This window comes from Pecten maximus, chromosome 9 (assembly GCF_902652985.1).
Source record: "Pecten maximus chromosome 9, xPecMax1.1, whole genome shotgun sequence".
Taxonomy (NCBI): Eukaryota; Metazoa; Mollusca; class Bivalvia; order Pectinida; family Pectinidae; genus Pecten; species Pecten maximus.
The window spans coordinates 21,890,925-21,918,527 of record NC_047023.1 but is presented as its reverse complement, the minus strand read 5'-3'; the positions used below and the strand labels follow the sequence as shown (position 1 = coordinate 21,918,527).

The following is a 27,603-nucleotide window of genomic DNA, read 5'->3' as shown; positions in this document are numbered from 1 at the left end:
TTGATCTTGAAGTTGATGATATTTGAAGGGAGTATACCCTGGCTTATATGAACAGTGAGTTAAATAAAACAAAAAACAAAACAAAAATTAATTGTATTTTGGCTCAAATAAAAACTTCATTTGAAGCAACTGTTCTTTTGTTTGTGGTTCTGAAAAGTAAAGATTATTTATCATAAAACATCTGTTATATTTAATGTTAACACATAATTCCAAAATTGCGAGTAAGTTTGTAATTTTGCGAGTTAAAATTTTATCCACTCGCAACAACGTGCGAGTTACTAAAAAAGTTAAATTCTACCCCTGACACCATCAAGGTCACAATGGTCTCTGTAGAGAAATACATACCATCAAGGTCACAATTGTCTTTGTAGAGAAATACATACCATCAAGGTCACAATTGTCTCCGTAGAGAAATACACACTATCAAGGTCACAATTGTCTCCGTAGAGAAATACACACCATCAAGGTCAGAATTGTCTCCGTAGAGAAATACACACCATCAAGGTCACAATTGTCTCCGTAGAGAAATACATACCATCAAGGTCACAATTGTCTCCGTAGAGAAATACACACCATCAAGGTCACAATTGTCTCCGTAGAGAAATACACACTATCAAGGTCACAATTGTCTCCGTAGAGAAATACACACCATCAAGGTCAGAATTGTCTCCGTAGAGAAATACACACCATCAAGGTCACAATGGTCTCTGTAGAGAAATACATACCATCAAGGTCACAATTGTCTCCGTAGAGAAATACACACCATCAAGGTCACAATGGTCTCTGTAGAGAAATACACACTATCAAGGTCACAATGGTCTCTGTAGAGAAATACACACCATCAAGGTCACAATTGTCTCTGTAGATAAATACATACCATCAAGGTCACAATGGTCTCTGTAGAGAAATACACACCATCAAGGTCAGAATTGTCTCCGTAGAGAAATACACACCATCAAGGTCAGAATTGTCTCCGTAGAGAAATACACACTATCAAGGTCAGAATTGTCTCCGTAGAGAAATACACACCATCAAGGTCAGAATTGTCTCCGTAGAGAAATACACACCATCAAGGTCACAATTGTCTCCGTAGAGAAATACACACCATCAAGGTCAGAATTGTCTCTCTAGAGAAATACACACCATCAAGGTCAGAATTGTCTCTAGATAAATACACACCATCAAGGTCAGAATTTGTTTCTCTTACGTAGAAATTAATTTTTGAGTTTAAACATATTCTCATTAAAACATACACAGTGAGACCTGTCTAATCCGACCTGAGTATTACAGAAATACAGAGATGAACTACAAAATACTGAGTTCTAGCGGCCCTGCCAAAGTGATAAAGACAGAAGGAACATAACAATTAAACCATGTAATCTTCTCACCCCAGAGAAGTTTCTCTACCTTTCACTCATTTGACCATTGGAGCACAGAGGCATGAAAACCTTCAGTTTGACATGAATATTCATACTTTAATTGACCAATCAAATTCTTTTTTATAAATGAAGCTCTTCTTTATCTGAACAAGAGATCCCAGAGGGATCTTGGCGCCCACCATTGAATGATCTTTATAGGTTCCATGTCAGATTGATCTTTTCTCTACTTTTCCCTTCCTCTAAGTCTTACTAATCTGTGTAAATTCAGAAACAGCCCTCTAGTACTTTTCAAACAAGGGGAGCCTATATATAAAATTTAAAATTTAGCGATATAATGGCTGTCTGTCGGCCATGTTGTTTCCGGATTGGTCCCAAAATGCAACACCAGGGACCAAGGGGAACCTACATATGAAATTTGAGAAAGATCCCTTCAGTACCTTCTGTAAAATAGCGATAACAAACTTCAATTGTCAAAATACAAGATGGCTGCCTGTCGGCCAGGTTGTTTTCTGACTGGTCTCAAAATCCAATATGCATAACTAGGCACAGAGGGCAACCTACAAATGAAATTTCAGAAAGATCCTTTCAGCAATTTCTGATAAATAGTGATAACAAACTTAAATTGTCAAAATCCAAGATGGCTGCCTGTCGGCCATGTTGTTTTCCGATTGGTCTCAAAATGCAATATGCATAACTAGGCACAGAGGGCAAACTACATATGAAATTTGAGAAAGATCCCTTCAGTACTTTTTGAGAAATAGCGATAACAAACTTCAATTGTCAAAATCCAAGATGGCTGCCTGTCGGCCATGTTGTTTTCCGATTGGTCTCAAAATGCAATATGCATAACTAGGCACCAAGGGGAACCTATATATGAAATTTGAGAAAGATCCCTTCAGTACTTTCTGAGAAATAATGATAACAAGAATTGTTTATGGACGGAGGGACGGAGGGACGGACGGAAGGACGGACCACGGACCACGGACCACGGACGCAGGGCGATTTGAATAGCTCATCATCTGATGATGGTGGGCTAAAAATAGAAAAGCGATGGTTTACCAATATGGCTGCAGGCCATCTTGTAAAACGATCCAAAGAACAAATATTAAATGTTTCTGATTGGACAGATTTTCCATAGCCATATTCAAATGAACCAATCAGATAAATGGATTTGTTTCATGAACAATTCTTGAATATGAGACTTTTAATAGTGCGAGTGCCCCCGAAGGATCAATCCGAGCTATGTGTAGACAGATCACATGGTACCAACGACGGTTTAACCCATGCCCACTAGCAAATGTCTGGGCCTACAGGGGAGACTGCATGGCGGTAATTTGAATATTCATTGTCGTCATAGATTTTGATATTTAGCTGTTTCATAACCAAGGCTACATGAAACCTGCAGCGATGATTGGGGTCTGATAATTTACTTTCCATATGGACTAAATTTGAACTGTGTAAAACTGATAGAGTATGATACTGATAACATCGTTTGGGCTATAGAATTCTATAACACTTCATTTCACTATAAACCTGATCTGATAGCAAACGTTCCCGTAATTATTCCAAAACAAATTATCCACAGCCTATAATACACAATCATGTATTCATAATGAAACAGAAACTTTCAAATGAAAACAAAATATTAAAGAACTTTGGCTCTTCCAAATTTCTCTGCAATTATCAACAAAGCATATCATTATACAATCAGTAGAGTTTTAATATGATTTTCAGGGATTTTTATGGTAACCGACCACAGACCCAATATAACAAAACTTTGCTGCGTTTTGGTGGGTGATTGACTGGGTAATGTACAAAGCAGGTAATTAGATAACTATTTAATAACACCATAAATTGTTTGACCACATGGTTAAATGAGACCATGTGTACTGTATAGTTGGTTGAAAAAAAAAAAAAAAACAGAAAAAAAAAACAGAAAACGTAGAACACTCTGTGTTTTATTCTTCATTTGAATAATAATGGAAATTAATTTGCTTTAGGAAATCAAATTTGTTTGGAACAAATTAAGATTGAAACTTAGAAAAAATAAGGGCTGTCAATATTGAGAGTCCCTGATTCCTTAAGTTAGGAGCTAGTTCTATTCTAATGTTGATGATTCAACTCTGGTTCAGCCCTCCTTTCCTTTGAATCAGCATGGATTTTTTTTACCTGTATGTTATTTCTAAGCCTATATTTTACACCCTTACCAGAAACTGCCATATGATAATGTCTGAACACTGTGGGACTAAGTCAAAGTGTTGAATATGATAGTGTGTCAGTAAAGTCAGTGTCCACAAAGGCAGGGGACCATGTCACAGTTCTGGTGGATATGGTCAGTTGTTACAGGATGTCGGTAAAGTCAGTGTCGGTAAAGTCAGGTTTCATTCTATTTCATCAAACACATCAGTAAAATTTATAATTCAGATTACATGGATATACAATGACAGTATTCAAAATTCTTATCCACAGACTAAAAAAAAAATTTTTTTGCTAATTTTAAACATTCAAATAAAACAAAAAACCCAACACTCACTACTTGCTGGTAAAACCAGTACCAATAATTGTTACTGAATTACCCTGAAACATTGACACCTATCCTAAACTGACTTCACTACCACTAAAACATTGACACCTATCCTAAACTGACTTCACTACCACTAAAACATTGACACCTATCCTAAACTGACTTCACAAATGACAGTCTCTGGTTTTCTATTGAAGTCATAGACAAACTATAGACAAAGTATTTTGGTGTTAAAAATGCCTACACTGTTTGATGAAACCCTAGATAACAGTAGCAAGGGTCAGGAAACATGGATGGGTGATGATTTCGAGGTCATTTCAGCGGGGTCACACAGAAAAGGAAAAAAAAAAATTCAAATTTTTTTTTTTAGTTTCCATTGTAAACTGTTGCCAGACAGCTTTTCCTTTGGAATTTACAGAATCTGATTATGTATAACACACACACACACACACACATTATGTTCACAATGATGGTCCTGAATCTTGATTGTGTGTTATTTGATACTGTTCTTTATATAACACATAGAATATGAAACGTCTACTCGTAGTTATATGATATGTAATATCTTTACATTTTGTCACAGACACTTCAAGTATTGTCATCGAAAATGTAAAAGGAAATCTTTATCTGATCTAAAGGAAATCTTTATCTGATCTAAAGTAAATCTTTATCTGATATAAAACAATCTTTATCTGATATAAAACAATCTTTATCTGATCTAAAACAGTCACAATATATATTGTCCTTATATAACCACTTATAATGAAATATAGATTATTTAGATTTTAATTTTATACCTGTAGATAAATAAATAGGTACAGCATTCATTACCAACAGTTAAATATGTTCCCTTACCTGTGACAGATGAAACCATTATTATGGGGGGAGGGGGAGATTTCCAGATCTTAATCCTAGGACTGAGACGAGGGGGTTACCCATTTCACTACAACTGTAGTTTGAAGTCACAGCAACAATACAATGAAGTCATGCTGATAATTTAATCATGTCACGCACAAAATGATATCGACTAACATTGAAGTAACACCAATATTGTATATCTTAAAGGATAAACAGGTTAAGAGAAAAATAATCACTTACCCTCTTGGGAGTTAGGCAATGGGATCTCAACACTTTGGACAAGATTCTTCAGCAGTCAAACACATGGCAAGGCCCATGTTTGTCAACTTAAAATCTTCCTCTCAATATGAATGGAATGTAATACTTTATTTATTTTACAACAATTGCAAAACAAGTTGCAATTTATATTAATCAGGTTTGTAAACATGCCAGATGGAAGTACACGAGAGGTCTTATCGCGAAAGGAAACCAGAATATTTGGAGAAAATCCACCATGTAGGGCAGGTGACCTCCATACCTTTTACGTATTCGATCCAGGAATCGAACCCCGGCCACCTTGGTGAAAGGCAAATGAATTAGCACTGTGTCACCCGACCAACACCTAGGTTGAAATCCCCATCTCACCCCCATGGGTTGAAAACTTCTACTAACTTTACCTTTGAGTGGGAGAGTTGAAAATAATCCATGGACATGTACATTGCCATCAAAGAAACCAACACCTTCCAAGAACTTATATCCCAAGTGTAAGCAGTACCCCTGAATCTGTTCCCAAATGACTGTTCCTTCCAGTCCTACAAAGACGCAGAATACCAGTATACAAATGTTCTTCCATACCAAAAGTCTCTAGAAATGTTTTTTTAAAAGAAGTCGGGTTTCACATCGTTTACATTTGTTGACAGGAGATTACAGTGTGAACATTTCAGCAACAGAGTTTACATACATTTACAGTAGTACAGAATGTGTAGATCGTCACGTCCTCCCAAATATTGGTATATCTGCAGAAAACATTTATTTTCTACGAGACAAGGCACCCTTATATAACATTTATACATCGACGTCATTCTCACCATTCTCACATTATTTAATCAAGTTCTATCTTCAGGAAGCAAAAAAATTGAGCCAATTTTTGCGCACAGCTTATTCATGTTGACAGAAGTTGTGGCGTAGCTGTCACCGCTGCAGTAAATTGTCTGTAATCGGGCCACACATACCAGGGGTATGTTTGAGTTGTCTCATTACTTTGAAACTCCAACAGTGAGACATATAAACAGTACATCAAATACAATTTACAGACAGGAAGGTGTCAGCTAAAAGCAAGCACAGATGTTGTTGAATAGTTCAATGTCCTTCAAGTATCTTTCTCCTACCCACAAACTTTTAATGTGGTCCATTTCAGTGATTGATTTGATCTAGACAGTTCTTTGAAAATCAGACTCACGACACACAATGGGCAATACAGACCCGACACACAATGGGCAATACAGACCCCACACACAATGGGCAATACAGACCCCACACACAATGGGCAATACAGACCCCACAAACAATGGGCAATACAGACCCCACACACAATGGGCAATACAGACCCCACACACAATGGGCAATACAGACCCCACACACCATGGGCAATACAGACCCCACACACCATGGGCAATACAGACCCCACACACAATCGGCAATACAGACCCCACACACAATGGGCAATACAGACCCCACACACAATGGGCAATACAGACCCCACACACAATGGGCAATACAGACCCCACACACAATGGGCAATACAGACCCATTTTGATATCTGACATCCCATTTTACTTTATAGGCAATATTATTAGGAAGGAACCACTGAAATCTTAAAAGATGGAAAAATACTTAACTGCCACCTAACCTCAGATTTCAAGGTCAGTTTTAACAATTGTCTATTGTTTGAGTCATTCCTACCTCAGTATTGAAGAACATCTCATAATTTTTTGATTCAAAGTAAAACCTGTCTAATCTGACTGCCTGCTGAACATTTTTATTTAATTCAGTCAAATCTGTCTAATCTGCAAGCCTGCTGAATATTTTTGTAATGCAGTCAAACCTGTCTAATCTGACAACAAGCTGAAGATTTTTTTTCATTAAGTCAAACCTGTCTAATCGGACAGCCTGCTGAATATTTTTGTAATGCAGTCAAACCTGTGTTATCCGACAGCCTGCTGTACATTTTTCACATTTTTTGTGTTTTATCTTCAGTCAAACCTGTCTAATCTGACAGCATGCTGAACATTTTTGTAATGCAGTCAAACCTTTCTTATCTGAGAGCCTGCTGAACATTTTTCACATTTTTTGTGTTTTAACTTCAGTCAAACCTGCTGAACAATCAGATCCTACACCGTCATATTTAACTTTCAGGGGTCAGATTAGACAGGAAGTCAGAAAGCACACATCACATGTTAGATTACAGGCAATACTGAAGGGTCAGATATGACTGCAGCGGGATGTTAGAAAACTCTGATCTTATTCATTACTCAGAAATCAGATTAGAGATATCAAAATGTTAGATTACAAAAGATGTTGGATTACTGAGGGGTCCAATTAGACAGATTTTACTATATATTCCCAATTTTGAAGTTTTCTTAGCTTAACAAACTCAGTAATATATAGACATATATATATACATGTACCTGGTATATATCAAGAAATCCACATTTGAAGGACTTAACTTGGTTTACAACACAACAGGATTTAACTCAATAATTCCAGAGTCCAACCTGCCACTTTGATTCAGATTTGAATTTGTAGCTTGTGAGAGAGATATTTAACAGGCATACTACTTGTACATCCTTTGACAGGAAGTGACAAACAGGATGTACATATTACCATAACGACGCTGTGTCATCTAATTATACGTAGGTAACCACAATAATAAAACTATCCTCCTACAGTATAACTGTCCTTTTTTGGTCTCTCTGACATTTCATTTTATTTTCACAAATAATAAAATAATCTATTGTAAATTCAAAACAGTCCGTTTTAAACAACATATCGGTCACTTCATCAGGGTATGTCACGTCTCCAACCTGGAAATTTTATCTTTAGACAGTTCAATTTATCCATGCATGTCCATGTGATTTGTCTTCCCATAGCTCCGAACAATCCCATTGGGGCATTAGCACAAAAGGTCTTGGATTCATAAATTATTCATGAACCAACTTAAGTGGTCTGATTGGTTCCATAGAAAATGGCTCAGAAAATCTGGCAAATCAGAAACATTGTTTTTATATGTTCTTTGGCAAGTTGTCACATAACAAACCATGCCTAAACATGGGTTCAGCCATCTTAGTATACCATTTCTATTTTCCAGATGAAGAAGAGGTTGGTTTTTTTTTGATATTGGTTCATTAATAACATATTGGTTAAACATTAACAGTTAGCTTTCAAGTCACTGCATGGTGACAATATTAGCATATTAATACTGCCAGAGATTTTTACTGTGCTTTATACAGTATAATCTAATTTTTTTTTATAAAATCCTGTATTAATATCGATTCCATTCTGTATTAATATCAATACAATCCTGTATTAATATTGATAAAATGATAATGTCATGATAGGCACAAAAATACTGAAACCTTCAGCTTCACTTTCATAGCATCCATACCCAAGGTTATCTACAGATAAACATGATACATGTACAAAAGAGAGCCAGAAAATCGAAACAACAAATACATCAATTATGACCTTTTACTTGAACCAGCTTTTGTACACAAACATTATAGTAAAAAGTTAAACAACAAAAGCTTAAAGACCCGCCTTTTTGTCACAATGAAAGGTAGAGGAATGTAGATGCATTATAAATCTATATATCATATTTAAATGAATCTTGTATGAATTGGTATTATACCTTGATCTATGAAGTATTTTACTGAGGCCTGAGATCTGGGAGACCCGCATGTGTGTGCTCCATTAAACGTACCAATGGATGGTCTATCTCCTATAAATCTCATTTAAAATCCATCCTAGGTTCAACACGTAACATAAAAACAAGTACAGCAATACTAGAGAGAAAGAAATTATTAACAATTTAACAGCATGCTATATATCAGAAATAAGCTTAATTGGAGCTTTAACAATATTTATTATGGGAACACAGCAGAAAATAGTTTACACCGTTTTCCTTACCTAATCTGTTGTATACAGGTACAGTCAATTTACTACAGGTATCTGATGTACTGTATCTGAATTATGTTTAATTACGTTAACGCCATGAGGACGGTAACATTTAGTCTGATATATGAAGTAATACAAAGTTTTATATCAATGTCAGCTATAACCAAAACATGTTATACAAAAACTCTAAAATAATTGCATTAAAAGCAAAGAAAGTTTACACAAAGCTGTGATGGCAATAATTGTTCATGGAAATATGAAATCTACTAAAACATATTCAGTGTATTTTATTTTTACTTCTAAAATTTTATTTAATGACTTGTTGCTGGAGTACTGTACCATTTACACTGTTTTGTCCAACAGCATCAATTATCTGGCTGATAATGAGTCAGCCACTAAAATAGTTGGATTCTACGATAGCTTGTTACCAGAATCGGAAACGTCAGTTTGGTATAATGGTTACCTAGGGTCAATAAAGATTACATGATTTTATGCCGACTCATCAGAACTGGTCACCAAAGGATGCTACAATAGTTACCTTAGATCTACAAGCATGCTCAGGGTATTGCTAAAGCAACACATATCCCCGCCAAAAACAGTAACAGTGACCTTGACCCAAAATCCCTGAAACTTGAAGTTGATCCGTTAAGCTACTCATACTGAAGTTAAATACCAACTTTCACAACATACCATGAAACAATGGCTGAGAAAAGTGCGGGAAAACTGAGTGGACAGACTGACAGGCAGATGGGGAAGAAACCTATAGTCCCCCCCTGGTTTCACCAGTAGGGGACTAATAAAGATTACCTGATTTTTTTTAATGACTTATCAGACTTGGTAACCAAAGGCTGTTATAAAGAATATCTCATGTATTTCAAGGTCACTTTTTCTATGTTATCCAACTCCTTCGGCAAGTTTGAGTACGAAAGTACTCGCCTAAAGGTGAGACATAATGGTCCAATTAACCTGAATTAGTAGTATCTAAAATCACTCCAGGGAAAAGGTAAAAATCACCAGTAATTTCGTAGCTACTAATCTAGCAATTACCGTCACCATTATTTACCTGCCCACACACCAAGACTACTGGCCCAGGGCTTTTTCAATTTACAAAGAATTTTTAACTAAAATGAGAAGTGTTACCAGGAAACCAAAAGTTGTTTTTATATCACATAAACAAATTAATGTGTAGAAGGCTGGCAAACAGATTTCATATTTTATACATAGCAGTTTAACTCATTTCACTATTCACTCTGGTAATATTAAAATAATTACTCCAGTTATTGACCTTTAAAGCTTCAATAAACAGGGCCAACTTACCCATTAACTATACGTAGGAAAGGTGATGTTTCTACAGCAGGATAATACTAACTGCACGTGACAAACATGACTGACGACTACGGGTATAGGCAAACATCTTAACCTCACGAACATGTCTGCACCAAAGTATTGCTGTAATGTGTTAACAGTTAGTGATGTCATCAACACACTCCTAGTAAAACTGTATATAAGCCATCACACGTGATTATATTTACACTAAGGGAGAGTCACCCCCACTAACAGGTAACACATACCTGTCACATTCAATCATTAATACCTCAATATAACCACATATCTGTCTCATATCGGACTAAGACTAAAACTTACACCGAGGGACCCTCAGCTGACAACATTGTAGCTGTGAGCCTTTATATAATACCTTTATACTGAAGGACCTCGGTACAAACCTCAATGGCTGTGGACATCGCTCTGAAGGACCTTGGTACAAACCTCCATTGCTGTGAACCTTTACAAAGACATCACTCTGGAGGATCTTGATTCAAACCACTATTGCTGTGAACCCTTTACAAAGACATCACTCTGAAGGACCTTGGTACAAACCTCCATTGCTGTGAACCTTTTATAAAGACATCACTCTGGAGGATCTTGGTTCAAACCACTATTGCTGTGAACCCTTTACAAAGACATCACTCTGAAGGACCTTGGTACAAACCTCCATTGCTGTGAACCCATACAAAGACATCACTCTGGAGGATCTTGGTTCAAACCACTATTGCTGTGAACCCTTTACAAAGACATCACTCTGGAGGATCTTGGTACAAACCTCCATTGCTGTGAACCTTTACAAAGACATCACTCTAGAGGACCTTGGTACAAACCTCCATTGCTGTGAACCTTATATAAAGACATCACTCTGGAGGATCTTGGTACAAACCTCCATTGCTGTGAACCTTTACAAAGACATCACTCTAAAGGACCTTGGTACAAACCTCCATTGCTGTGAACCTTTTATAAAGACATCACTCTGGAGGATCTTGGTACAAACCACTATTGCTGTGAACCCTTTACAAAGACATCACTCTGGAGGACCTTGGTACAAACCTCCATAGCTGTGAACCTTTTACAAAGACATCACCTTGGTACAAACCTCCATTGCTGTGAACCTTTTACAAAGACATCACTCTGAAGGACCTTGTAACAAACCTCCATTGCCATGAACCTTTTACAAAGATATCACTCTGGAAGACCTCGGTACAAACCTCCATTGCTATGACTATATCAGACCTCTGAACACTGAAGTTCCCATGGTCTAAACTCCAGCTATAGAAAGCTTAGCATCAACATAAACTAGTCAAAAATGAACCAGTTGAAAAACATTAACATAAAGACATTAGTTACCATAAGACATGATTCCATTTAAAGGTGGAGAGTTATGATTTGTTCCACACATGGAATGGTCTACCTTGGTTATCCATATACCTCAATAGCATAGTTTTCTTATCCTCCCCTTTCCTCTACCAAATGTATTGTAAATCAGTGAGAGTTCTTGTGGCTTAATTCAGGACCGAACTTTTCTAACATGTTATTGAATGGTATGATTTCAAAATGTGAACACTCGCCTAATAGAAGGCAATATGATAGCCAGTCTACAGAGTAAATTGTGTTCTTGGCAGTAAAAGAGAAAGCAGATTTCTCAAAAAAAGGCTATAATCACCATGTAACCTGACGTTACACAGCGTTAATCAGAACAGCGTACTAGCTCCATGATCACTCCACATACATGGCCTGGAGATTTTGTTAATAACACATTATAGGGGGGGGAAACTTCATGGATTTTGAATGACCCTCCAAATGTGATACACTAAATACACATTCCCTAACATGTGGTTTCCATGTGTTCTAGTAATGTGAAGGATTGGGCGCTCTGTATATAGCCATTCATTTTTGCTCCACTAAGAGTTCACTGATCAAATTTCTCGGACTTAAATTAAGAAATTGTACTCTTAATGCAGCATGGTATAATAGATTACCCGTATCTATTAGAACTCTTCAGAAAAGGAAAGGATGAAAATCAAACAATATAAATTACTCATAAAATGTAGAAAATATATATCAACTACATACAAGGCATAATACAGATCATTAAATTTGTCTCGACCAACTCAACTCATCAGCCCATGAAATTGACAAAAACAGGATTCAATCCCTAAGTATAAATATTTTGTTTCACATTTTGTACATACAGTAAATGTTAGTATAAATACCAGATCATTTATAGACCAGCCGACTTTAATCCCTCCAGTATACCAAGCCCAGATAATTAGATCCACTTAAACCTGTTTAGTCATCCTTGTTAGGGCTTGAACACGGGGTTTTTAAGGCCATGCACGCTGTACCAAGGAAGATGTGTTTATCCCCTAAAGCAACACATTTATATATACCACAACTTTCTATTGTATATTTCTTAAATCTAAGTTGTCTTGAGGCGAAGTTTCTACATGTTGACCATGAAGTTTGATTATATGTTGATAACTTTCCGGCAAATTCTCTGCTATGTCTGAGTTGAAGGCCATCAATGTGAATTATGTAAATATTTTCAGATCTCTGGAGGGAAGATGTCTACATATTGATAGTGAAATTTCATTAAACATCTACACAAATTTTCCACAAATTTAAAAGTAATCTTTAAAATAAGTTAAAAATATCATTCTTCTTTTTTTTATACAGGATATTTTGAAGAGTGAAATTGGATATTGATAGCTGCACTCTATAAGGAGTAATTGACTGACAGACATCTCCAACTATCCATATCTGTCCGTATCTGACTGTCCATATCTGTCCGTATTGAGTCCCACAAGAACCATTAGATTGTACATTACTGATGACATCAAAAACAAAAGCATCACTTACCTATAGATGTCTGTCACATTCTACGAACTAAACACTGTGAAGTACCAAATCTCGGACCCTGGTAGTTTAATCTCTATCTGTGCGTACAGGGTATCCCACACACTTCCGATACTATCCTACACTCCTTTACCTGCAATGGAAGTTAGGCTCTATATCCAAACAGAAATCTGTGTCTTTTGTATTCATTAAATAAAGCTTAAATGTCGACCAGGCTAGTAGTGTCTAGTGGTGTCGTGGCCAGATGAAGTGTTTGAGCATTACAGACTTCCTCTAGCATTGTATGAGAGACTGTTACCGGATATGTATACATGTATACACAAATACTGAGGTTTGAAAAAAGTGTTGGATATACATATATATATACAGGGTGATGTATGTAGGACAAGAAAAACTGCAAACTGAGCAATTTAAATTTACAATGAAAATCTGTCAGAATAACTACCAATACATTAAGAGCATAACAATTACATGAAAATACTAAAAGTTTTTATTTCAGATGAATTTTATGATCATATACTCAAGTCAAACAGCTTTAGATTTTTATAAATTTCTTGTGGAAAAATCCTTCACACTACAAGTCTCATAAAAAATATGCCAGTCACTATTCTTGTTTAATTTCTTGTGGCTTAATATCCTCACAAAATACAGGGCCAGATGTGGATGGGCCATTATATGAATGTAGTTGTACATTCCAGACACATATTTCAACAAACTGTTCTACCGTCCTTGACAATCCCAAACCCTCAGACAGTAATGTAGTGACTGTTTATTTTATTAATTCATTTAAAGTATTTACATTCACTTTTACACTTCAGTGACCACCATAGGGGCCTTTTATAGACAGCACAGTAGTGACCACTACAGGGGCCTTTTATAGACAGTACAGTAGTGACCACTACAGGGGCCTTTTATAGACAGTACAGTAGTGACCACTACAGGGGCCTTTTATAGACAGTACAGTAGTGACCACTACAGGGACCTTTTATAGTCAGTACTGTAGTGACCACTACAGGGGACTTTTATAGACAGTACAGTAGTGACCATTACAGGGGCCTTTTATAAACAGCACAGTAGTGACCACTACAGGGACCTTTTATAGACAGTACAGTAGTGACCACTACATGGGCCTTTTATAGACAGTACTGTAGTGACCACTACAGGGGCCTTTTATAGACAGTACAGTAGTGACCACTACAGGGACCTTTTATAGACAGTACAGTAGTGACCACTACAGAGACCTTTTATAGACAGTACTGTAGTGACCACTATAGGGGCCTTTTATAGACAGTACAGTAGTGACCACTACAGGGGCCTTTTATAGACAATACAGTAGTGACCACTAAAGGGACCTTTTATAGACAGTACAGTAGTGACCACTACAGGGACCTTTTATAGACAGTACAGTAGTGACCACTACAGGGACCTTTTATAGACAGTACAGTAGTGACCACTACAGAGACCTTTTATAGACAGTACTGTAGTGACCACTAAAGGGACCTTTTATAGACAGTACAGTAGTGACCACTACAGGGACCTTTTATAGACAGTACAGTAGTGACCACTACAGGGACCTTTTATAGACAGTGCTGTAGTGACCACTACATGGGCCTTTTATAGACAGTACAGTAGTGACCACTAAAGGGACCTTTTATAGACAGTACAGTAGTGACCACTACAGGGACCTTTTATAGACAGTACAGTAGTGACCACTACAGAGACCTTTTATAGACAGTACTGTAGTGACCACTACAGGGGCCTTTTATAGACAGTGCTGTAGTGACCACTACAGGGGCCTTTTATAGACAGCACAGTAGTGACCACTACAGGGGCCTTTTATAGACAGTACAGTAGTGACCACTATAGGGGCCTTTTATAGACAGCACAGTAGTGACCACTACAGGGGCCTTTTATAGACAGTACAGTAGTGACCACTATAGGGGCCTTTTATAGACAGCACAGTAGTGACCACTACAGGGGCCTTTTATAGACAGTACTGTTGTGACCACTACATGGGCCTTTTATAGACAGTACAGTAGTGACCACTACAGGGGCCTTTTATAGTTCTAGTTTATCAGATAACATAACCTGGACACTGTAGTAATTGAGACATATGACAGATCATGCATTGACACCAATAGGACAGGTCATGTATTGATACCAATAGGACAGATCATGTATTGACACCAATAGGACATATCATGTATTGACATCAATAGGACAGATCATGTATTGACACCAATAGGACAGGTCATGTATTGACACCAATAGGACAGGTCATGTATTGACACCAATAAGACAGGTCATGTATTGACACCAATAGGACAGGTCATGTATTGACACCAATAGGACAGGTCATGTATTGACACCAATAGGACAGATCATGTATTGACACCAATGATCAGATCATGTTTTGTCACCAATAGGACAGATTATGTATTGACACGAATAGGACAGATCATGCATTGACACCAATAGGACATATCATGTATTGACACCAATAGGACAGATCATGTATTAACACCATCAGGACAGATCATGTATTGACACCAATAGGGCAGGTCATGTATTGACACCAATAGGACAGATCATGTATTGACACCAATAGGACATATCATGTATTGACACACAGGACATATCATGTATTGACACCAATAGGACAGATCATGTATTGACACCAATAGGACAGATCATGTATTGACACCAATAGGACAGATCATGTATTAACACCAATAGGACAGATCATGTATTAAAACCAATATGACAGGTCATGTATTGACACCAATAGGACAGGTCATGTATTAACACCATCAGGACAGATCATGTATTGATACCAATAGGACATATCATGTATTGACACCACTAGGACAGATCATGTATTGACACCAATAGGACATATCATGTATTGACACCAATAGGACAGGTCATATATTGACACCAATAGGACAGGTCATGTATTGATACCAATAGGACAGGTCATGTATTGATACCAATAGGACAGGTCATGTATTGATACCAATAGGACAGGTCATGTATTGATACCAATAGGACAGGTCATGTATTGACACCAATAGGACAGGTCATGTATTGATACCAATAGGACAGGTCATGTATTGACACACACAGGACAGATCATATATTGACACCAATAGGACAGATCATGTATTAACACCATCAGGACAGATCATGTATTGATACCAATAGGACATATCATGTATTGACACCACTAGGACAGATCATGTATTGACACCAATAGGACATATCATGTATTGACACCAATAGGACAGGTCATATATTGACACCAATAGGACAGGTCATGTATTGATACCAATAGGACAGGTCATGTATTAACACCAATAGGACAGGTCATGTATTGATACCAATAGGACAGGTCATGTATTAACACCAATAGGGCAGGTCATGTATTGACACCAATAGGACAAATCATGTATTGACACCAATAGGACAGATCATGTATTGACACCAATAGGACAGATCATGTATTGACACCAATAGGACAGATCATGTATTAAAACCAATATGACAGGTCATGTATTGACACCAATAGGACAGGTCATGTATTAACACCATCAGGACAGATCATGTATTGATACCAATAGGACATATCATGTATTGACACCACTAGGACAGATCATGTATTGACACCAATAGGACATATCATGTATTGACACCAATAGGACAGGTCATATATTGACACCAATAGGACAGGTCATGTATTGATACCAATAGGACAGGTCATGTATTGACACACAGGACATATCATGTATTGACACCAATAGGACAGATCATGTATTAACACCATCAGGACAGATCATGTATTGACACCAATAGGACAGATCATGTATTAACACCATCAGGACAGATCATGTATTGACACCAATAGGACAGGTCATATATTGACACCAATAGGACAGATCATGTATTGACACCAATAGGACAGATCATGTATTAACACCAATAGGACAGGTCATGTTTTGACACCAATAGGACAGGTCATGTTTTGACACCAATAGGACAGGTCATATATTGACACCAATAGGACAGGTCATGTTTTGACACACAGGACATATCATGTATTGACACACACAGGACAGATCATGTATTGACACCAATAGGACATATCATGTATTGACACCAATAGGACAGATCATGTATTGACATCAATAGGACATATCATGTATTGACACCAATAGGACAGATCATGTATTGACACCAATAGGACAGATCATGTATTGACATCAATAGGACATATCATGTATTGACACCAATAGGACAGGTCATGTATTGACACCAATAGGACAGATCATGTATTGACACCAATAGGACAGATCATGTATTGACACCAATAGGACAGGTCATGTATTGACACACACAGGACAGATCATGTATTGACACCAATAGGACAGATCATGTATTGACACCAATAGGACAGATCATGTATTAACACCAATAGGACATATCATGTATTGACACCAATAGGACAGATCATGTATTAACACCATCAGGACAGATCATGTATTGACACCAATAGGGCAGGTCATGTATTGACACCAATAGGACAGATCATGTATTGACACCAATAGGACATATCATGTATTGACACACAGGACATATCATGTATTGACACCAATAGGACAGATCATGTATTGACACCAATAGGACAGATCATGTATTGACACCAATAGGACAGATCATGTATTAACACCAATAGGACAGATCATGTATTAAAACCAATATGACAGGTCATGTATTGACACCAATAGGACAGGTCATGTATTAACACCATCAGGACAGATCATGTATTGATACCAATAGGACATATCATGTATTGACACCACTAGGACAGATCATGTATTGACACCAATAGGACATATCATGTATTGACACCAATAGGACAGGTCATATATTGACACCAATAGGACAGGTCATGTATTGATACCAATAGGACAGGTCATGTATTGATACCAATAGGACAGGTCATGTATTGATACCAATAGGACAGGTCATGTATTGATACCAATAGGACAGGTCATGTATTGACACCAATAGGACAGGTCATGTATTGACACCAATAGGACAGGTCATGTATTGACACACACAGGACAGATCATGTATCGACACCAATAGGACAGATCATGTATTAACACCATCAGGACAGATCATGTATTGATACCAATAGGACATATCATGTATTGACACCACTAGGACAGATCATGTATTGACACCAATAGGACATATCATGTATTGACACCAATAGGACAGGTCATATATTGACACCAATAGGACAGGTCATGTATTGATACCAATAGGACAGGTCATGTATTAACACCAATAGGACAGGTCATGTATTGATACCAATAGGACAGGTCATGTATTAACACCAATAGGGCAGGTCATGTATTGACACCAATAGGACAAATCATGTATTGACACCAATAGGACAGATCATGTATTGACACCAATAGGACAGATCATGTATTGACACCAATAGGACAGATCATGTATTAAAACCAATATGACAGGTCATGTATTGACACCAATAGGACAGGTCATGTATTAACACCAATAGGACAGGTCATGTATTAGCACCAATAGGACAGGTCATGTATTGACACCAATAGGACAGATCATGTATTGACACCAATAGGACAGATCATGTATTGACACCAATAGGACAGATCATGTATTGACACCAATAGGACAGGTCATGTATTGACACCAATAGGACAGATCATGTATTGACACCAATAGGACAGATCATGTATTGACACCAATAGGACAGGTCATGTATTGACACCAATAGGACAGGTCATGTATTGACACCAATAGGACAGGTCATATATTGACACCAATAGGACAGGTCATGTATTGACACCAATAGGACAGATCATGTATTGACACCAATAGGACAGGTCATGTATTGACACCAATAGGACAGGTCATGTATTGACACCAATAGGACAGGTCATGTATTGACACCAATAGGACATATCATGTATTGACACCAATAGGACATATCATGTATTGACACCAATAGGACAGGTCATGTATTGACACCAATAGGACAGATCATGTATTGACACCAATAGGACATATCATGTATTGACACCAATAGGACAGGTCATGTATTGACACCAATAGGACAGATCATGTATTGACACCAATAGGACAGATCATGTATTGACACACACAGGACAAATCATGTATTGACACCAATAGGACAGGTCATGTATTGACACCAATAGGACAGGTCATGTATTGACACCAATAGGACAGATCATGTATAAACACCAACAGGACAGGCCATGTATTGACACCAATAGGACAAATCATGTATTGACACCAATAGGACAGGTCATGTATTGACACCAATAGGACAGGTCATGTATTGACACCAATAGGACAGATCATGTATTGACACCAATAGGACAAGTCATGTATTGACACCAATAGGACAGGTCATGTATTGACACCAATAGGACAGGTCATGTATCCGAGATATAAGCAATAATTCTGATTATTTATGTGATGTCACCATTCAAGAACACAGAAAATCCTCTATTGTACAGATAGAACCTGATATTGCACACTTATGTCACAATTTAAAGCAAGAGTTGTATAAAATGGAAACTTACTAATTGATCTGAAAAAATAAATCATGTTTTTTATTTATTTGTTTATTTTTTAAATGCCTAAATGTATACTCATAAGAATATATTTTGTGAAAACAGTTTTTTAAATATCAAATTCTATTTTTGTTTTTACTCTAAAGTTTTCAAACTTCATATGACACTGTTGATATATAAACATCACGCTCGGCACCATCAATCATATGGACAAAGATGTGTGGATGTATTTTAGATTGTTCATTTGTGTTCTTAAATGAGGTGATACAACTAAGGGGTTTCATTAGTTACAAATATAATACATAATTCTTTATATCTTGGCCTTAATGCTTCATTATATTAAGGCGTGGTTTGTTTGTTTAATGGCTTTATTACCCAGTGAACAACTAGGGTCATTTTGAAGTGGGCTCTCCTTGTAGTAGTTGGTGACTACCTCACTGAAAAACATATGGGTGGCCCGTTAAATGCCATCCAGAGCAATTAGGGTAAAGTGTCATGCCCAAGGACGCAACCACGTCAGCACAGACGGTGTGAATTAAGGAGCAGACAGGCGTGGTGTATAACAGACTGTCACTTTATGACGCACATCATTAAACATGATTTAGGTCAAATATTGTAAAGGATTGTACCAGTAGATATTATAAGTCTTGATCACATTTATTTATGTTTTGAGAAATTCAGTCTTACAGAATGGAAATGATATTCATAGATATTTTTCAGCAATGACTTTTTCATTTTTATGCAAATATATCTATTATCAAAGTTTTGAAAGCCCCTTAAATAATTCCAAATGTTTCCATGGCTACAGCAAATCATTAACGGTTTCTTTATTGTCCCCTATTTTAAATTTCTACTTCTTGATAAATCTTGTTTGAAAAAATTAATAAGGCATTGCCTGCATGAGGTCAATCTATGTATATTTTTGATGATGAAAAAAATTTGAATTAAGATTATTGAACCTAAAAAAAAAAATTAAAAATAAGGCATTGTAAATGATTCCTCTGGTGTCAGAAACTATTGGAAAATTTTATAAAAGTTCTGTGCACTTTGGTAACATAATTATGAAAATAAAGTCAGTTAGAGTCAGGACATCCAAATTATGAGTAGCAGTGACCTCATTTTTATACCCAGATGATTGATACATAAAGTCATAAGAGAGATATGGTATCATTGGATTGCTGGATTTATCACTCCATGAACAGCCAGAGTCATTTTCAAGTGGGAAATTGTAAGTTATAGTAGTTGGTGACTACCTCACTAAACAACAAACAGGAGGCCCCTCACATGCCATCTAGAGTAATTTAGGTAAAAGAGTCCTACCCAAGAACAACCACAACAGCACAGATAGGTACAGGTATATTACTAAGCTTCCCCAGAAACACAAACCGCTTAAGGCATTGACGTCTGTAGGTTGCGGGTACTTTTACATGCTTCCATATATATGGTTAAATCCCTATAATCCTTCATCAAGTAAACATGAGCTGATAATTATATCTTAATTACAAATATAATTCAGATACACTCAGTGAACATGTATTTGAGATATTTTGATAATTTAGGGTAACATTCATTTAGCAAGCCATTGAGACTAAATATTTCATCAAAGTTTGACATTTAAACATGTAAATCTCTTAATTACATTATCTCAACAGCAACTGTTTATATAAATTACAAATTTTGACTGACAGTATTTGAGACTTTGCCTTATTACACACAAAGTTAATTTTGCTATGTATCATTTCATTACAAAGTTAATTTGCATTATTTTATAATCATAGAAAGCTTAAATGAATTACATTGATGTACTTGGGTCTCTGATAACATTCAAAATACAAATACAAAGTTTGAATTTCTTTTAAATCAATTCTTATTAAAATAGATTAAAGTAAAAGAATTACTTTTTTAAACTCGCTTAAAACTCTGTAAGAAGGCAATGTAAAAGGGAGGCCTATCAGAATATGAGTCATAAAAATAACTTCCCTGTGCATTTGGTGCACAGTTTAAGAGCGCACTTTAGAAACATGTGTTAGTATGATCCAAGGTTTTTAATGAAATACAGGTGAAATTTATCAAACTATATACTCTTTCCTCCACCGTGCTGTAATTCCTTACTCACAAAGCCATATCTTTAAACCACTTTCAAATTACCTTGCCCAACTCATTAACCTATATTCGTGCCTAAACACAGCTTGTATCCTTAATACCTGCTAGCCCATATATCCCTGCCCACCAGTATATCAATGCCCAGCAAAATGCATTCTTGTCTAACAAATTTTATCCTTACCAACCAACTTGTGTCTTAGCTTGCATATACCAATTTTTATCCATGACCACTAAAATGTATACTTGGCTACCAACTCATGTCTTACAACCTACAGTGTACAAACCCAAATCCTTACCTACCAACCAATATCATTGTCTACCAAACAATATCATTGTCTACAAACCAAATCCTTACCTACCAACCAATATCATTGTCTACCAACCAATATCATTGTCTACCAAACAATATCATTGCCAACCAACCAATATCATTGTCTACCAACCAATATCATTGCCTACCAACCAATATCATTGCCTACCAACCAATATCATTGCCAACCAACCAATATCATTGACTACCAAACAATATCATTGCCTACCAACCAATACCATTGCCTACCAACCAATACCATTGCCAATTACCAACCAATACCATTGCCTACCAACCAATACCATTGCCTACCAACCAATATCATTGCCTACCAACCAATATCATTGACTACCAACCAATATCATTGCCTACCAACCAATATCATTGCCTCCTTGCCTCTAAATTTGTATCCTTGACTACCAACCTGTATGCTTATCTGATTTGCTCTCAACTTTGCATGTCTATGCCAACCAACCCACGTCCTTGTCTACTAACCTTTATCCTTATCTCCAAATCTTCGCCTCTAAACTTGGTTCCTAGCCGATCTGTATCCAGCTTGCCTACCAACCCATATCCTTGACCACCAACCTGTACCCTTTGTCTCCTTATCTACAAACCTGTATAGGGACCAACCAACCAATTGTTTTCCCATAGACTTTAGTGTTAACGTTTTGGAGTATTTCAGTCAAATTCTTGAATTCAATATGACAATTATGGTTTATAACAAAACTTTAGGGTCTGATATAACACCTAATCAAAAAAAAAAGTTGGGTCCTTCAGCTCAAATTTTCTCCAGGGTAGCCATTTTGAAAATGGGTGAATTTCGCAGTAAAAATTCTCAAAAATCTTAAATGTTTACCTGTTTATTATTATTACGTGAACTTTTTGGAAAAAAATCAATCGGACTTACGAAATTTATATCAACATTTCTTATTGATAGTTACCTATCAGGCTAGATATCTATTTTCTCACTTCATAACATACTGGCCAATCAGTGGCTGCCAGACATTTTATCCTTGGCTCAACTTTCTATACACAGGGGCTGTTTCAAAAATATATTTTTTCCATTGGTTGGTTGTTCCCTATGACCTTGCCTTCTTTTGACTCTCAATTTCACATGTTACTTGTAATGTATTTTGATAGGATTAAAAACGAGCAAAATATATTTAAAATAAGATACTTAAAAACGAGCAAAATATATTTAAAATAAGATACTATGTTATTTTCTACAAAGATAAAGCAACATATTAAACACATAGGCCTGTAACACATATACCAGAACTTAACGTTCATGTATCATGTGACCAATATACCCAGGTGTCATGCATAATATGTACCCCCTACCAAAAGGTATCCGGATACTTTTATTCCTGCATTAAATGTACCCCTCTTCCTTAAAAAGTACCCCCATCAAAAGTCATTTAATTTTAACTTTAATCTATATGAAATAGTGAAGATATGAATAAACAACAAGGAGGTGGGTGGGTGTCATTTACAATGTTTCTGGAGGGGGGGGGGGGGGGGATGTTGCAAGATGTCTTTTATATATGCATATGGAGGTTTCCTATGTCAGGGATTATTTTGGGTATTTTGGGTTACCAAATGGATGGGTTATTTTAAGAAAAAGAACTATCTGTAATATATTTTTGGGCCATTTATAGAAATCCAAAGGATTTTTCTGAATCATGTGGGTCATTCAGGAAAACTGGCCCCATGGCCCCCACCAAAATGATCCCTTATACTTTGTTGGCCCCTTGGCCCCCACCAAAATGATCCCTATTTGTTGATCCTAAGTCATAATTGGTGTTTGGGGAAAAAATACCATACAATATTTTACTACTTTTTTTATCCTACAATGAGACTGAAACTGCCAACCTTAGAACACCGAAGGAATAGAGGTGACCTAATCAACGTCTTTAAAATCGTGAAGAATATTTATGACGAGCGAGTCACAACAAATATGTTCCAAATGGACACCACCAGCAGGACAAGGGGACACTCGCACAAAATATTCAAAAAACGATGTAACCTAGACATAAGAAAAAACTTTTTCAGCTTCAGGGTAGTAGATGTTTGGAACAATTTGCCACAACATGTTATAGATGCCAAGGAGATTAAACAGTTTGAAATTGCACTGGACAATCACTGGGATAATACCAACAAATAACTTGTGTATATATATGAAAAAGGACAAATTAACTCATTGCACACCAGATGTATATCACATTGTAAACATTGTAATATCAATTGATATGGACATAGAGGCTTACAGCCTGCATCCATTATTTATCGTATTAAATCGTATTAAATATTAGACAGTGAATATCATCTTCAAATAACCTAAAGCAACGGGTAAATCAATTAGGATTAAACCAACAGGTATATCAATTAGGATTAAACTAACAGGTATATCAATTAGGATTAAACCAACAGGTATATCAATTAGGATTAAACTAACAGGTATATCAATTAGGATTAAACCAACAGGTATATCAATTAGGATTAAACCAACAGGTATATCAATTAGGATTAAACCAACAGGTATATCAATTAGGATTAAACCAACAGGTATATCAATTAGGATTAAACCAACAGGTATATCAATTAGGATTAAACCAACAGGTATAATGACCATGATCTCAGGTATAGAATCTTTTTATCAATTCAGGGCAAAAAAAAAAAAAAAACTCTGCGCAAGAATATGATCTACATGTAGGTAAAGTTATTGCTAAAGCCTGAATATTTTTCCAATAAAAAGTGATGCCGCAGCATTTGTCAATATCTGTATCTATAAATAACTTGGGAATGTCTCGTTATATTGTCACGAGGACATATTGACTTCCAGTCATTTATTGGAGAAATGGAAAATTCTGGGTCACCCAGATCTTCACCATACGTGACTGTGGCTAATTATCCCTGTAGTGTGATATGTCGGTAATCATCTACTGATATAAGTATACCTTGTATTCATACACTTCAACAACTGTCATCACCAACATATATCTATCATGTTTGTACACATGCAGTGTACTGTTTTTATTGAGTTTAGTATGACTCGGGACCATTCATCTTGATTTTGACAATTTATATCATTGCTCACAGACCACTTTTATCATTCTTCAATCTTCCAAACATAAAGTATCAATATTCGTTATGGTTTAATTTCATGGTTAATGTATAGAAGCAAATTTGTTGGGATTATAATTCATGGATTCAGTGTTTCATATTTCATGGGATCATTTTTTAAACAGATTGTTTATGTTTGGTTAGTAAAGTGTTTCAATGGTACATAAGTAAATGTTTGGTATATTTTGTTTAACGTCCTATTAACAGCCAGGGTCATTTAAGGACGTGCCAGGTTTGGAGGTGGAGGAAAGCCGGAGTACCCGGAGAAAAACCACCGCCCTACGGTTAGTACCTGAGTTAGGCTGAGGGATAAAATCCATCATGCTCAATAGGTCAAGTGATATAATCCATCACACTCGATCGACCAAGTGATAAAATCCATCATGCTCAATAGGCAAAGTGATATAAACCATCATGCTCGATCGACCAAGTGATAAAATCCATCATGCTCGATCAACCAAGTGATAAAACCCATCATGCTCGATAGACTGAGTGATATAATCCATTATGCTCGATAGATTGAGTGATATAATCCATCATGCTCGATAGACTGAGTGATATAATCCATCATGCTCGATCAACCAAGTGATAAAACCCATCATGCTCGATCAACCAAGTGATATAATCCATCACGCTCGATCAACCAAATGATAAAACCCATCATGCTTGATCGACCAAGTGATATAATCCATCATGCTCGATAAACCAAGTGATAAAACCCATCATGCTCGATCAACCAAGTGATATAATCCATCACGCTCGATCAACCAAATGATAAAACCCATCATGCTTGATCGACCAAGTGATATAATCCATCATGCTCGATAAACCAAGTGATAAAACCAATCATGCTCGATCAACCAAGTGATATAATCCATCACGCTCGATCAACCAAATGATAAAACCCATCATGCTTGATCGACCAAGTGATATAATCCATCATGCTCGATAAACCAAGTGATAAAACCCATCATGCTTGATCGACCAAGTGATATAATCCATCATGCTCTATCGACCAAGTGATATAATCCATCACGCTCGATCAACCAAGTGATGTAATCCATCATGCTCGATCGACCAAGTGATATAATCCATCATGCTCGATAAACCAAGTGATAAAACCCATCATGCTCGATCAACCAAGTGATATAATCCATCACGCTCGATCAACCAAGTGATAAAACCCATCATGCTCGATCAACCAAGTGATGTAATCCATCATGTTCGATCGACCAAGTGATGTAATCCATCGATAGTGATAAGAAACTTGCAGCTTGAAAAGTCTCACACCACAGCTATATAAAAACTGTACCCATCATAATTGTTCAAACTCTTTGACATTAATAACTTCCACTATAAATTGTAAATTCATCTGTCCAATTTACGATAATTATACCTACAAATTGGTCAAATGAATAGAGCAGAATGGTCAAGAAATTAACCTGAAATTGACATGAATAGGACATAAAAAAAATCAGGTCAATTTCAGGTCAATATTTTTCAGTTCAAATTTACCTCTAGACATATTGCCGGTGTACATGTTAAACAACTTATGCACAACTTCAACAGATTTTCAGATTAAAACCCATAATTAAATTAAATTAATTTGGGTTTTATTTTGGGCGGCAAATATTTTATAGGGATTGTATTTCATGGATTTTCTAAAACCATGAAATAAACGAAATTAAATCCATAATGAAATTTTATGCTTTAAATTTACAGTACATTAGTTTCTTTGAAGTTATCAAATGTGCTGGAAATCAAGTTAGGGCTCATACAGAGGTCCCCATTTGGGTTGCATATTTAAATGTTAACTTATATGTCCCCTTGTTGCTAAGATGTTCCACAATTTGTTTTCATCAAAATCCACTTGCAGTAATAATTTTTACATGCAACTATATCACAGTAATATAGCCCTTTCTATATACCACTATATCACAGTAATATAGCCCTTTCTTTATACCACTATATCACAGTAATATAGCCCTTTCTTTATACCACTATATCACAGTAATATAGCCCTTTCTTTATACCACTATAACACAGTAATATAGCCCTTTCTTTATACCACTATAACACAGTAATAAAGCCCTTTCTTTATATTACTATAACACAGTAATATAGCCCTTTCTTTATACCACTATATCACAGTAATATAGCCCTTTCTTTATACCACTATAACACAGTAATATAGCCCTTTCTTTATACCACTATAACACAGTAATATAGCTCTATCTTTATACCACTATAACACAGTAATATAGCCCTTTCTTTATACCACTATATCACAGTAATATAGCCCTTTCTTTATACCACTAT

General features: G+C 36.4%; 1 protein-coding gene across 5 annotated transcripts in view; it reads right to left on the bottom strand.

Moving 5' to 3' along the window:
• The window catches only part of LOC117335034 (tumor necrosis factor alpha-induced protein 8-like), a 129,829-nt gene that overhangs the window by 51,234 nt on the left and 50,992 nt on the right, over window positions 1–27,603 (bottom strand). For 2 of the 5 annotated variants that reach the window (XM_033894935.1, XM_033894942.1), the window contains exon 1: window positions 13,102–13,537. The exons of 2 other annotated variants lie outside the window; for them this stretch is intronic. The gene's annotated coding sequence lies outside the window, so the exon portion shown is untranslated. Of the gene's footprint in view, window positions 1–13,101; window positions 13,538–27,603 lie in introns of those variants that run through there. One more of the 5 variants, XM_033894936.1, reaches the window with a different exon arrangement.